The sequence below is a fragment of the Uloborus diversus genome, chromosome 1 (assembly GCF_026930045.1).
Source record: "Uloborus diversus isolate 005 chromosome 1, Udiv.v.3.1, whole genome shotgun sequence".
Taxonomy (NCBI): Eukaryota; Metazoa; Arthropoda; class Arachnida; order Araneae; family Uloboridae; genus Uloborus; species Uloborus diversus.
The window spans coordinates 255,436,092-255,452,339 of NC_072731.1; the positions used below are offsets into that span (position 1 = coordinate 255,436,092).

At 33.3% G+C, this 16,248-nt stretch overlaps 1 protein-coding gene across 1 annotated transcript in view; it reads left to right on the plus strand.

Annotated features, from left to right (window-relative positions):
• Positions 1 to 4,983: 4,983 nt before the first annotated feature.
• The window catches only part of LOC129226988 (elongation of very long chain fatty acids protein AAEL008004-like), a 45,857-nt gene continuing 34,592 nt past the window's right edge, over positions 4,984 to 16,248 (plus strand). Inside the window, exon 1 of the mRNA XM_054861620.1 lies at positions 4,984 to 5,221. The gene's annotated coding sequence lies outside the window, so the exon portion shown is untranslated. The remainder of the gene's footprint in view (positions 5,222 to 16,248) is intronic.

Here is a 16,248-nt window from a genome sequence, read left to right on the forward strand (position 1 = left end):
TCATGAAAAAAACATTTTAATAATTCTGGTAAGCTATCAATGAAGCAGAAAAAATTTAACTGGCAGAAACTGATGTGCGATTTTTACTTAAAAACTTTTAAAAAGTGTTGTGAACTAAATAATAATAATTTTGGTTAAAGTCATTCAGAGAAGTGTCATTTAAAGTGCTGAAACGTAATAAATACACATCAATGACAAATAAGTAATTTTAAAGTACTTACTTCCAATGCTAATTCTCGCATTAAATTTTCATATTCTCCCTGCTCTTTTCTTCTCAGCAGCCATTTTCGAGTCCAGAGCTTCCTTTTTCGCTGCTGCTGCTGCTTCTTCTTTTTTATAGCTTCAATAAGAATTATTGTTGCAGCCATCTTTGCTGCATTCAATTCTTCATCATTTATTACTGTCAAATCCATCGATAATCGGCACACAGCTGAAATTCGCGTGATCGAGATCGAGCAATACGTGCGATCCACTAAAATGAGATGTCGCCAGTAAAAGATGATAATTAATTTACTCTGGCAGACGATCTCCGAAGTTTTATAGCAGACGACCCAAATCGTACGGCAACCCACAACAGACGCGATGACGTAGAACCGAAAGAATTCTGGTTTAGAATTGGGGAAAAAGTCGAGTCGGGGAAAAAGTTGGCAAGTGTGATATGGCCTTTACGTTCTAGAAGCTTCCAGAAATGAGATGGGGTTCAGATTCGATTTGGCGGGAATTGGAATACGCAAACATCAATTGCAAAAATTTGTTTGAGCCATTATTTTTATTATATTATTCATATGTCTTTTGGATGAATATTTTCTCGTATTTGAGTTTTTAATTCGTTCTCCCTCACGCCCCCCCCCCCTTTGTGACAGCAACGCTAAAATAACCAGACAGTACAGCCACAATGCACTGAATCTTCATTTTCTTTCTCGCTGTGGCGGGAATGCTTTACATTTTGTGTAAACATGTAATTAAATTACTTGTGAAATTTGAAGAATGATTTTATTTACAATAGAAAAGAAACATTTTACTTCCAAATTTCGAGGAACTTAAACAGCAGGAAAAGACCTATAGCGGAAAATTATTTTTTTTTTAATTTTTTTGCTTAAAAAGTTAGGGTCAATTTTTTAATAGACAGTAAAACTCTTCTAATGCGGACAACTAACGGGACAAAAAATTTTGTCAACAACAGAGAGGTGTCCGCAGGACAGGGGTTTAATGATGTTATTTGCATTGAAATCGGGGAATTAAAAATTGTCCACATAAGAGCGGTGTCCGCATTTGTGGGGTGTCCGTTAGAAGAGGTTTTATTGTATGTACAAAAATGTTTTAGTTTTACTTAATAGTTCCAGGTACCCGACTTGCTGTAATTGTCTTAAATAACATGGTATGTTTACACTTCTGCAACTTAAATAATTCTATACTGAAAGTTTTGGTCAACTCGTTTTTTGAAACAAAATTTTTTATTAATACAATTGAAGGGCTCGGGGTAAGAATTTAACATGCCACATCAGTTTTTTCCCGGTAGGCCAATTTCCAACTTTTGAAAAATTCTACAAATATATTAAAAATATTGTTATACATTCTATATTCTGCAATACTAAAACCAGATGTGTTTTTCTGACAGTGACATAATCCATTGTCATGTTTATTTCAATTGTCAAAGCAGCGTTTAGAACAAAAAATGTTCAATTTCCAAAGTGTGGCTTGTGACGTTCCTGCCTCAAGCCCTTCAATTAGAGTTAGTATACAAGTTTTACTCTAGCTCAGTGAGATAGAAAAAAAAAAAAAAAGCAAAGGCCCTTCAACCTTAATTATGGTAAAACAAAATTGAAGAGTTTCAAAAGTACCATTTTATTCATTTTCTTTTCCAATTATTCGATTTCAAACGACGAAACAGTTTGCGTATTGATTCAACGAAACACAATATCATTTTTGCTTGTTTTTATTTCTTTATCTTTATCTTTTCTAATAATAAAGCTCAAAGTCTCTCTGTCTGGAGGATGTCTGGATCTCTGTGACGCGCATACTTCCTAGACCATTCGGCCTGTTTTCATGAAATTTGGTGCAAAGTTGGTTTGTAGTATGGAGGTGTGCACCTCGAAGCGATTTTTCGAAAATTCGATGTGGTTCTTTTTCTATTCCAATTTTAAGAACATTTTCCGGAGCAAAATTATCACAAGATGGACGAGTAAATTACGAAATTATCATAACGTGGAACCGTAACATGGGCAAGCCAATTGGCGAAAAATTCACACTACATTATTTCTAAATATACAGGCGAACAAAAAGCCCTTTTAATTTTCTACTACGGCCAAAGCCGTGCGGTTGCCACTAGCGTTGAAATAAAGATGTTGATTTTAATTTGATTCAGGAAGTAACTACTAATGATGTTTAAAGATGGAAGTACTTCAAAGGCAAGAAGACACCAAGATGAAGAGTGCTTTTTTTGCGACAGGAAAAACAACATTCGGAGCCGCAGTGTGAGATTATCGAACGTCGATTGTGAGATTGATTAATTTATTTTTAAAGTAATTCTTTTCACCAAAATAACTTTTCTATTTGCAGTAGCTTGAATCAGTGTCGAGGTTGAAAATACGAGTACAATAGACCTTACTTTTACGCGGGGTTACGTTCCACGGAAATGCTGCGTAAATCGAAACCGCGTAAATTGAGACCTAATACTAGTGATAAAATAGGGGTTTGGTTACGTAGATGTTCTGTTCATAAAGAGGATCTGGCCAGGATAGTCTTTTGGCAGTCATTAAGAATTGGCAGTCATCTGTAATTCTTTGCAGAGTATTAACGCATCCATGATCACTTGCGTCATTTCCAGAATAGAATCTTCCTTCACTAAGAAATCAGAAAGATCATTTCTATTGTCTAGGAATAGCTCAAAATTTTCGATGTGAACGTTTTTGGTTGTGCGTCACCGACGTCGGTATCCTCGTTGGTGTTGGCCTCCTTTGTCATTCCTAAAAGCTCTTCTTCCTGTGAGTTCTGAACTGTGTGAGTTTGATAACTTTAGTTCTGGAAAGAGCTCTGGAACCAATCGCATAAAATATCTCCAGTGGCCCACGCTTGATTATTAGCACGCCAAAATCCAGTTGAATACGCGTAATCTGCAATCTTTAAAAATTTGGATTTTGAAAGAGGAGAAAATTTTATCTCTTTGCATTTCCGCATCCGAGTAAAAACGAAACTTATCCGCGTAAAATGAAATAAAGGTGTCAAATCCTAAACCGCGTATAATCGAAACCGCGAAAAATCAACCCGCGTAAAACGAGGGTCTACTGTATTTAAGTTCACGGAAGGATATCATAAGGTATATCATTTCAACTTTCCCGACTGCATGCTCATATAATATCAATTTCCGCAACTAAACTTATAAAAAAGAGGGAAATGATGATGTTTTTCCAATGTTTCTTCCATTAAATTATTCCCCCCAATTTAATTATTGCATTAGCATGCATAGCAGGGGCTCAGTGAAATAGTAGTTTTGGCGATTCCTCTTTTAACACTATCGCCAATCCTGTTACGGTGATTAATATACATGTAGGAGCTGTCCGAAATCCCTTAAATTCTGGCTGAGTTAGCGATCTATAGTACGTAAAATTTCATGCACAAAAATGTGTTTGAATCATTACACCCTAAGCATTACTGAGCTCAGTGCAGGATCTTCAATTTTTTTCGAGCCGGGGCAAAAACTTCGAAATGATGTCCTTACCCGTCTTTCCTCAAGTTTTTATATCGAGTTTCAACGAAAGCAAAACACAGAAATAAGGTGAACTGCCGTCCCTTGAAGTTGCCGCCCGGGGTAAGAGTAGAGACTTGCATCCCTTGACTCTGCACTAACTGAACTGCGTACAACGCTTTAAAGTATGTGAACAATATTTTATATAATTAAAAACTGAGCGTATGTACCTTTGTTTCTATGTCCAAGTTTCTTCTCCCGAACGACAGTAAACTGACCATCGAACCAGGTATCGATGGATTCGTAATCTTCCCGCCTTTATGCTTGTTAAAAACTAAATATTAATTATGACATTTAGATTTCGACGTAAAATCCCTATTTTTCGAAGTCTTTCTTCCATTAAAATTATTATTCAGTACTTCATCTCAACTTTCCGCAACAGTGCTTTTATTAAAATTTATAGCGTGAAGAAAATCATTGAGACGAAAGATCTGTTGCCATTTTTTGTCTCGAATATGAACAAATAAAATTCTGGGTTTTGTTTTAAAGGCTTCTCCTGTAATCAGGGGATTTCAAATGTTTAATTTTTGATTATTTTTCTAAAATCTGCTGCAACATTTTACTGATTTTTATTTTTTATTTTTTTATTTTTTCAAGCCAGATTGTTGAACACGCATCACTTGACATAACTTTTATTTTCGAGGTGGACTGTGCAAAGCCGGGCGGCGTACCTAGTAAATACATAAACTGCGCATAATAAATGTTTTCAATGAAAATCTAAATTCTCCATACATGAAAAACGAAATACATTCATTAAATTTGTTTCTAGAAGTAGTGAAACTAGTAAACACTCGTAAATAAATATTTCTTCATCCCATAGATCCAATTTTAATCGTGCTACAGACAATATATTCATAGATTTGCGACAAAAAAAAAAGCGTCACACCGAATGCCCCATTTCTTAGGAATAAATAAATAACAATTAATTTTGCATATTTCCGTCCGTCTCCCAGTCCTCGGTGAAATTTGGCGAGCAAAACGCCAAGAAAGTGGCAACCCTATTCCACTTCTCCGCCACACCTGAGGCTAGAAATGCTATTTTTCCCGCAGCGCTTCTCCGTCCTCTGCTGGAATGAAAATAACAAAAGCAAAACAAGCTCGCGGATTTTTCGGTAACGGAGCATGGCTACGTCACGAAAGGGGAGGGGGGAAGGGGAGGTTATGTTTGGGGATACGTCACTGGGTAGGTCGCTTAAAAACTCATGTCGGCGGAATTTTCGATTCATTTGATGCGAAATTCGACGACGATTTCTTTTTTTCATGTTGTGCAGGGAACACCCATGTTCTGCAGGATAATTCTGATGAATGCATACACACATAACTCTCGATGCCCATTCCCGAGAGGCTAATTTATAGTTAGTGATAGTTTTGTTGAAAATAGCTTTTTATTTTAGTTCCTTTATTTTTTCCCAATTTTATATTTCAACAGCATCACTGCCGCTGGAAAATTTTATTGGAATTAGTCGTTATTAAAAGGTAAGAATTAACTTTTTTATTTGTTGAACATCTTCAAAAGCATTTTCTGTTTATGTTATAAAATACATTGCCTAAAAATATTTCAGCACTTGTTCTGAACTATCATGCACTTTATATGGTGAAACAGTTAGCTAAAATTTTCTTTTTTTATTATTTAAGAGTTCCTAGAAGATTCATAATTTTATTTTGTCATACTTTCGCCTTATCTTGAGCTAAACTAATTATTTACGCATTTTCACTTCACTTTCTTATTATAAATGTTCTCGGTAACAAAATTTCACCTCTTCAAAATGATATATTGTGAACATAATTAAAAGAGAGAGAGAGAAAATATAAAAAAAAGGATAAAGAGATTAATCAAGCAAATTAATATTGATGATGATTCAATTGTACGTTTTGGTTCGATATCGTCTGCTGTTTCATTGAGGCAACGAACTTTAACTTTTAGTTTAAGTAAAATCTATATTTGATTGTGTTTAAACATCCTTTAACATTTTTGGTATGATGTGTTTCCTGTAAAGTGAACTGAGGAGTGCTACTGTACTATTAGTATTGCTTTATTATCATCATTATTATTATTATCATTTCTCATGGTCTCTAATGCTTCAATTCTATTGCTCAAATGAAAAAAAATCTATGTCACATCAACAAGAAATCCTAATAGTATAGGGATCAATCAATAGTGTTGAGGAATGCGTAACTATGCTCATTGTTTTTATTAATTATTCGAAAGTAACGTTTAAATGTAAGTGCTTAAGATTTCAATAATATTTTATTCTGCTACTAGCGGTACCCACACGGCTTTGCCCGTAGTAGAAAAATTAAAAGGTCATTTGGTTCGCCTGTATATTTACAAATAATGGATAATGAATTTCTCGTCAATTTGCTATGTTCGTTTGCTCGCCCACGTTATGGTAATTTGCTCGTCCAGGTTATGGTAATTTGCCCTCCACGTTATAATAATTTGCTCGGTTAAAAGTTCTTAAAATTGGAATAAAGAAGGAACAAAATCAAATTTTTGAAAAATCGCTTCGAGTTGCTCACCCTTATGCTACGAACTAATTTTGTGTCAAATTTCATGAAAATAACGGTCTGGACGGTCTAGGCGCGTCACAGGCATCCAGACAGAGATCCAGACTTTCAGATTTATTATTAGTAAAGATTCATATCTACTTAACAGTTTATTGCTACTTTGAATCATATCTTTGAAAGTGGTTTACAGAATGGTTGAACCATGTTAAAAAAAATAATAAATAGTCGAATCTAATCAGAGATTCATACTAAAAGATTTTTAGGGTCAAATATTCCTCCCGAAACCTGAAGGAGTGTTATAAATCCTAGAATGTTAAGTGTTCCTATATATATATATATATATATATATATATATATATATATATATATATATATATATATATATATATATATATATATATATATATATATATATAGAGAGAGAGAGAGAGAGAGAGAGAGAGAGAGAGATTGTCCCCCCCCCCCACACACACACAAAAGAATTCTAGCTCCGGTATTGTGTCAGATGAAATTTATACTTATCACTATCATCAAAGGTACGGAAACTTTAATGCAAATGTTCACAGTCAAAGGGAAGGGAATATCTGTAGATTACAGCCCTCAAGTCGGTCGGTTAAGACAGAACTGCAAGCACGCACCGACCAGGGGCATGCACGGGGGGGGGGGAGACAGAGAGAGAGAGAAGGGACACCTGGTGCTGGCTCTGGTCCGCGTCTGAAGGGGATCCGATATTTTTTAAATGAGGGGTGAAATGTATGTAGGAACGTAGGGGTAATCAATATGAAAGGGGGACCATAAAAGTCATTTATGACGGGCACCAAAATTTTTGTGTATGCCCCTGGTACCGACAACCCGGTTATGATATCTAAAGACCGAAGTTGCGCCCTTGCTTTTAGAGGTGCCCTTTTTTTTCTGGAAGACGAATGATGGGATTCAGGGCCTGATTACCGCACAGGCATATTAGTTCTGGGCCTGGGGCCCCCCCTCTTCCTAAGGGATCTCAAATTACTTAAAGAATTATGCATAGCATTACAACTATACAAAAAATACAAATATTTTTAAAATAATAGCCTTCAGGGGGCCTCCAAATTATTGTGGGCCTTGGGCCTCACTTTGAGTTAGTTGTGCCCTGGTGGGATTCTTTAAATGCGCACTGGTAAGGATTTGTTCGTAAGGTTTTAGCTCGTAGATTCTAGGCATAAAGACAAAAGTGGGTAAATTCGTAAGTCGCCACTGGCCAGTAGTAGCAATTTTATTAGTGTCCACTTTTTAGAAATGGTGGCCTTTTTATTTATTTATTTATTTATTTTATTATTATTATTATTATGATGTATTTAATTGTTTATCTATTTTTTGAATTAAAGTACTTTTTTTATTCATTTGTTGAATTAAGAGTTTTAAATACATTAATTTATATAAATAATATATTTTTAATAGATTATTTCATAAAGGTTGCATCGTGGTTTTGGTGAAAAAAAAAATATCAGGATAGACCGGTGCACGTTTATGCGGTTTTTTTCCAATGAATTTCCTAAATTTTATGTTTTAACTTAGGAAATTTTAGATATTGCGGTTTTATGAAGCAGTTTAAGGAGTCAGAATTGGTACATTCGGTTGCTCCTCAGTTTGTGTTTTCAACCCTTAAAAAAATATTTATGAGTCCAAGTCGGTTGCGGCACGTACGTATATTTATTTTGACACCTAACGTGGTTCTGTTAGTGTTTTAAACATAATGACTTACCATCGTTAAAATAAAGCAAATTTATTACAGACAGAATAGTGTATAAAGTAAAAGTTGAACGGGCATGAATACTGACTGCACTACGTGATTGTAAGCTATAATATACGAACTTGTTACTCAATTAAAAATTAAATGGTGATTTTCAAACTAAATAGCCTGAAAATACTAAAAAGTTTTGAGACAGTTCGGAGCAAAAAAAATGTCAGGGCACGCTTAGAAGTAAGACACAGTAAGAACGTGCGTAATAGAGGCGTTCCGACGTCCCGTCTTTAAGTTCGGATTTATTTTTAACGTGCAAAAATATTTAATAACATTTCAGTTCATACAAATACAATAGGGAAGTTTTCGATTTTTCAATTTTATTTTTATATGATAGAGTAACATGTATGAACATCATAGGTGAAAAAATTTTTGCGATACAATAAGTAGTTTTTTTTTTAAATTAATTTTTAAAGTTCAAGCTCTTGTGACGTCAAATGGCATAGGAAGTGACGTCCGATAGGAGAGAAACGCTAGCGAACCGGTTCCCATGTCATGGGAGAAACCGAAGAACGTGCATTCGACTTCGAAGATGAAACGTAAAAGGCTTATCTCCTCGCATTAAACTCCTCGCGTTTCTGGAACATTAAACCTCTCATCCTCTCGGAAATATTTGAATATCACCATTGATATTATTTGAGGAAGATTATTTAGATTGTGCTTTAACGAATCCGGCCTCCATAGTGTGTTCAAAAGGATTATTGAATTTCTAAAAAATAAAAATATCAGCGCGCTCAAAATGTCCGTAGTGAAAACAAGGGATCTTCGGCGGAAGGCTGCCCATTCGCGTTCTGTGACGTAGGCTCGTGACGTTTCAGAAGCGCGCACTTTTGCGCGTGGATTTTTAAAAATTCATTAAAAATCAACCACGGTGTTTAAAATTCGGCGATGGTGAATTTTTTAGTTTTGAGGGTCAATTAACAATATGCAATAGCCAAAATATGAACATTTAATAGGTTGCAACTTCCCTATTCTCTAAAAAGGGTCAATTCTGCTAATTTAAATACATTTATTATTTTCAACTAAGTATTATTTATTCACAATAAGCTTCAAAACGTTCAACTCAAAATTTACTCGACTTGGCAGAAAACAGATTATTTTTTTGCATGCTAGACCGAAGCTCGACTGATGCTCAAAAACTTGTGAGGATATTTGCTAGGGAGCAGCATCAATCTGTTATGACTGTTGACTCTCCAGTTATAATTCGATTTGAAAAAACGGCACTGCGTAAACGTACCAAGGTCTACCCTAATAAGTGCCTTCGGCGTAGTTAATGGTCATTAACTTATTTTTAGAGGTGGCGATTGACAAATGTTCTTAACAGCCCTTTTTTCATCCAGTCCAACTGTGGCCGAAGGGAAGCTCTAACCCGCCCCTTTACCTGGACATGGCTATCCACCCCCCCCCCCCCCCCCGCGAGGGATAGCAGGGGGCAGATAGCCATGACATGAAGGATCCAACCTCCCCCCCCCCCCCCCGGTTTCCTCAACAGAAAATTAAGACTCGACTTACCTCTTAAATAGTTCGAATAGTAACTCTGGACCAGATCACTCAAATCTAAAAAAATTTATTTAATTACACAATACTTAAATAAATAAATTGTTCAACATTTTGGCAGAGATCAATTTAAGGCCACGCCCAACTTTGAATCGACCTTCAAATATTCATAAAAGTTTCAGCTAGCATTGTTTATTTATAGATTTAAAAAAAAAAACTTGATTTTATTTATTACAATTAATAGTAATGGTTGCCATCGTTCAAAAATTTAGTACACCAAAACTAATCTTGATTTGATTAGTGTTATTATTATTGTTAAATTTATCTATTTATTTATTATAATAATTATTACGTTTCTTTCTTTTTCTTTTTTTTTTTGAAATTAATTACTTCACTGAGTGTATGATCGAATCTGTTCGTACTAGTGATCTTAACATTACTAAGTTGTATGTTCCAGAGTTTTAAAAATGAGAAGACGATTTTCTTATCTCCGAGAAGAAAATAGTATTTTGGGTTAATTAATTTTAATTCCCTTTAAAAAAAAATATTTTTGCTTTTAATAAAGCAGATAGACACAATTTCTTGAAAATTTAATTTCCCAACCCTTTTAATTTCATCACCTCCCCCTACTATCTGACTCATACGTTCATTATCTAAAAGTATGGGGTCTTGAAGAAATGCGTTAGTCAAGTATTCAATATTTTCTTTTTAAACACTAATGTTGAAATTTCGTACTATTTTTTCACAAGTATTTCTCTGAAATATTTTCGCCCCCCTGCCCTGTTTGACAGCGGAGACTGCGGAATTTTACACTGCATAAAACGTCTCCGTGTTTTTACAGTAAAAAAAAAACATTAGTAAAAAGGGTATCATCATATTTTTCTCTGACATTTGAACCGTTTTGTTTTTCAATTCCACTAACAAAACCGTATATTTTACTTTAACTTTTACTCTTAATTTCGCAACAAATTTGTTCTACGTGCTTTACAGAAAACGTAATGTACATTTTACAGTACTTTTTGCTGCATTAAATGCTTCATTTTATATTTTCTCCGTTACAAGAGGAAAGTTTCCCGTTATTTGGATTCAAAAAAAGAAAAAAGTCGGCTACGTTTGCTTTTGCTACACGAAGAAAACATTTCATTATTTGAAGAAACTTATGGCCCTCAGAAACTGCTGCCTGATCAACCACAATCAACGGAAGTGGTAATTCTCAGCCTTTCTCAGTACAATATATGACATCTGACCGGAGAAGCCTCCTTTCGATAAGCTGTTGCGTCGCCAGGAGGTGAAAAATTGAAACACGTTTTCAACAAGTACGAAATTGAGTGATTTTGATGACAGGTTTATAAAGAAATCTGTTAACACTATTTTTGTAGTTTCAACAAAAGAAAAAAAAATCAACTAGTGCTTTAAGGGGTTAATCTAAAATACTACTTTCTCCTTGTATCATTGTGAGAAATTTCAAAATCTTTTTTCGAGTGATTAAAGGGATTGCGAGACACAAACATTTATAATTATAATGTATAAGTTTACTGACTTCTTTACACTTTACACGGATTTCTTCATCATTCTTCTTTACAATTTACACGGATAGGCATCAAGAATAAAAAGGTAATAAATGCGGCTTTATTCTTCTTTTTTTTTTTTAACTTTAACATTTTCAAACGCCTCCATCAATTTTTAAAAATTAAAAATTATCATTCAACGTTGTTCAGATATTTAATTATATAGATTTTTTAAATCCATTAATGTTTAGATAAATGTTTTTTTTTTTTTTTTTTGAAATTTTCTAGTTTTTTTTGAAATTCTATCGAAAATTATCATAGGTTCCTGAAAAGTGGTATTAGGATATGATCAGCAGATAGCTCTTTCTGCAAATTACAGCAATTTGCTGTAATCAACGATTCATAAGTTAGAGTAAAATATTCACAGCGTTTTTTGCTGCTTAATTTTTCTTTTCTTTTACAGTTGGAATTCATAAGTGTATACTTATGCATTAACCATAAATTTTTGTGTCTCGCAATCCTTTTAAGCACACGAAAAAAGATTTTGAAATTTCTCACAATGATACAAGGAGAAAGTAGTGTTTTAGATTAACCCCTTAAAGCACTAGTTCATTTTATTTATTTGTTTATTTATTTATTTATTTTTTGAAAAACTCGCAAAAAATAATTTTTTTTGGAAAGGGGGGGAGGCATAATAGGTTGTTTTTTGTAATTCATACTGTCAAAGGGTATGATTAGGGAATTAGAGCGAGGGGGGGGGGGGAGAGAGCATAAATGAATATTTTACAAACGATTTCATTAACGATTCATTAACGATTTTCATAAACGATTTCATTGCATTTTTAATTTGAATTTAAAACATTGATTTCAAATCGTCATACTTACAATTATAAGAATTAATAAAAATTCAGTTTGACAATAAAACTGAAAATATTACCTTTTTTACACCAAAGAACTACTTTACACAAGAAAAGGTGGTTCACACAAGAAAAATGTTGCATAGTTGTTTCATCTCTGGTAAACAAGTTAAACAACAATCTAGCCTGTCTATCTTTACTAGAACGGAACTCAGACGCGCATTAGAAATGAAATAACGAGAGATACAAAAACTCCCGCGTGAGATGGAAAATTGTCAGTAACTTGCGCCCGTATCAGACACGAGTGAATGCGTTAAGTAGTTAATTAGCTTTGATTCTCTTTAAAAAACACTATTTTTGCCTACATCTGGAAGGCCCAGTGCGATACTCATTTTTACTTCCTTTTACAAAACGAGCTGATGTGTGCATCACATGACTTCCTTTTACACCAATTTAATGCTATTTCCCTATTATTGCAATTTTAATGGGATTCTCTCTCTAACTCTTTAAATATCACTAGCAATGGCCACATTGAAAGCAGATTTAAAAAAAAAAAAATCGCCAAATTTTTCGCCAAGTTGGCGACAAAACTTGGCAACCAAAAGACTGGCGATATATCGCCAAGTGACCGCCAAATTATAACACCACTTGAGTTTGCATCGAAATTAACAATGATTTCCCCCCAAAAAGGTGCAAAAGACCCCTTTAGAAACAACCGAATGCAACCAAAATAGGAGGTGCACAACTAGACCCCACTACGAGTCTATGTACCAAATTTCAACTTTCTAGGACATACCATTTTTGAGTTATGCGAGATACATACGCACATACGCACATACGCACATACACACATACGCACATACATACAGACGTCACGAGAAAAGTCGTTGTAATTACCTCGGTGATGGTCAAAATGGATATTTCGCGTGTCTATACATTCTTAGGCACTTTTCCGCATGTGGTCGAATCGAGAAAAAAAACTCAACATTCATTTGGGGGTGAGCAAAATGGAAATTAAGGGCGATTTTTGAGTGAAAATTTTTTCGCGAATACAATACTTCCTTTTTTGTAAAAGGAAGTAAAAAAGGAAGCATTGTATTCGCGAAAAAAATTTTACTCAAAAATCGACCTTAATTTCCATTTTACTCACCCCGAATGAATGTTGAGTTTTTTTTTTTTTTTCGACCCGACCACACGTGCACTTAAGAACGTTTAGACGCCCCAAATATCCATTTTGACGTTTCCCGAGTTAATTATAACGAGTTTTCTCATGACGTCTGTATATACATACGTATGTGCGTATGTGCGTATGTATGTCGCATAACTCAAGAACAGTATATCCTAAAAAGTTGAAATCTGGTACGTACACTCCTAGTTGGGTCTAGTTGTGCACTTCCCCTTTTGGTTGCATTCAGGTGTTTCTAAAGGGGTCTTTTGCACCTTTTTGGGGGGAAATCATTGTCAACTTGGATGCAAACTCAGGTGGTGTTATAATTTGGCGGACACTTGGCGATCTTTGCCAGTCTCTGGTCACCAAGTTTTGTCGCCAAATTGGCGACAAATTTTGCGATTTTTTTTAAAAATCTGGTTTTAATTTGGCAACTATTGGTGTTATTTAGAAAGTAAACTATTGAATCACATTAAAATTGCGAATAACGGGAAAATGACATTATGAAACCTAAGTTTTGGCTTTTTAACTGTCTTTCTGATTAATAAATCACTAACTAATAACCAAAATGTTAAAGTAATAAGTAAATCTAAATTTTAACTTTTTAAATATCTTCCTGATTTTTATTCAGCATGCTTAAATATTTAAATTTCTTTATTCATTTAAACACCGCAGCTATAACCACAAATTAGATATTCTTGAACTTTTAGTGCAATTAAATTAGTAGTTAAATCAAAAACTAATAATAAATAAATAAACTACTAAATTGCAAAACAAAACTAAATTTTAATTTAAAAACATTTTTCGAATGTTTATGCATTTTGCCAACTACTTCTTATAGAAATAACGCAGCTAAAACTACAAATTATACGTTCCAAATTTTCAATGCACTTGATTCCATTAATGAAACACTAACTAATAACTAATAAATAAATTAATAAAGTAACAAATAAATAAACTAATAAACTAACAAATAAATTTAAAGTTAAATTTTTTATTTCGGATTTTCATACAGTAGGCTTAGATATTTATGTGTCTTTATCTATTAAAACACCTCAGCTATAACAACGAATTAGATATTCTTTTATTTTTAGTGCAATTTAGTTAATAATTAAATCACAAATAAATAAAGTAGTAAATTACTTGATAAATTTAAAATTTATTTTCAAACATATCTTTGTGATTTTTATGCACTATGCCTAACTACTTCTCATTAAAATACGCTGTAACCCAAATTTAATATTTCTTTAGTTTCAGCGCACTTGAATCCATTATTTCTCAAAATGAAACAAAGCTTCGAGTGAAACAAGTTTTTAAAAAAGGGAAAAAAATAGTAAAAACAACGTTTTGTCATAAATCATAAAATCACAAACTAATAATTAATAAACAAATTAGTAAACTTATAAATACTCTAAATTTTATTTTCAAAAACATCGTTGCTATTTTTAAGCACTATGCCTAACTACCTTTCATTAAAATAACGCTTTAACCCGAATTAGATATTCCTTTATTTTCAGCGCACTTGAATCCATTATTTCTCGAAGTGGAACAAAACTTAGAGTGAAACAAGTTTTTAAAAAAGGAAAAAAAAATAGTAAAAACAACGCTTTGTCATAAATCATAAAATCACAAACTAATAATTAATAAACAAATTAGTAAACTTATAAATACACCTAAATTTTATTTTCAAAAATATCGTTGCTATTTTTAAGCACTATGCTTAACTACCTTTCATTAAAATAACGCTTTAACCCGAATTAGATATTCCTTTGTTTTCAGCGCACTTGAATCCATATATCTCGAAGTGGAACAAAACTTAGAGTGAAACAAGTTTTTAAAAAGCAAATAAAATAAATAAATAAATAAATAAAATAAAATTAAATTAAAAAATAATAATAAATAAATAAATAAATAAATAAAATAAAAGCAACATTTTGTCGTAAATAATTAAATCACAAACTAGTAATTAATAAATAAACCTGTAAATTAACAAATAAATCTGAATTTTATTTTCGAAAACATATTTGATTTTTATACACCTATGACTAACTACCTCTCACTAAAATAACGCTGTAACCCGAATTAGATATTCCTTTATTTTCAGCGCACTTGAATCCATTATTTCTCGAAATGGAACAAAGCTCCGAGTGAAACAAGTTTTTAAAAATAAAAACAATAAAAAAAAATAGCAAAAACAACGTTTTGTCGTAAATTATTCATTTCCTTCTGCAGATAACGTAACATTTATAAGCAGTTAGCGAATAACAACAAAAACCGAATCTTCCCCACCGTATTCACTGGAGTGTTACTTTGTAAGATAGTCTGCAGTTACGGTTGCGAAAATTCAGAACGTAAGGTCAGATTTTTAAACCAAAGTAATGCAGTGCTCTCTCACGCGAAACAAGTAACTGCGTTTCAAAATATTTCATCCAGATTAATACTTGGTGGGAATTCTGGAGAAATCTGCTTAAAAAGGAGACTCACATCCGGAACGGCGGCAATTCTATAATTTTGTATCCTTGAAGTTCGAAAATGATGGGATGACGTGCAAAAGTTAATGTTAAAAGTCAAGAAAAGTATCTTTTTTCATTTGTTTTGAATATATTGCCCGTCTACATTCAGATTATGAAGAAAGAAACGCTTCTGTACGGAATTACAGGAAGCAATGAAGTTAATGAGCAGAAATAATCATCTTTTGGTGCCTGCTAATTAACTCTTTTGTATTTTACAGGCTTGTCCTCAATTATTTTTGCAATTTCAACTCTTCGACAGAAAAACATTAAAAGTTTTATATTCGGGTTTATTCCTTTAATTTCGTTAGAAGAGAATCATTGTGGTTTTGGACATATAGTATTTTTTATGCTATAAGTTTGGTCGCATCTTGATTGTATTTACCGTTTGTTTTGTAGCTTATCGCAAACCCGATTAAAAAATAGCAACCCATTAGCAAACCGGAAAATAAGGGGAAAAAAGCAAATTGTAGTTTTTAAAATATTAAATTTTGATACTGCAACATAGCAACCCATTAGCGAACCGGAAAATAAGGGGAGAAAAGCAAGCTGTATTTTTTAAAATATTCAATTTTGATACTAAAAATAGCAACCCATTAACGAATCGGAAAATAAAGGGAAAAAAGCAAACTGTAATATTCAATTTTGATTCTACAATTACAGTTTGCTTTAAAA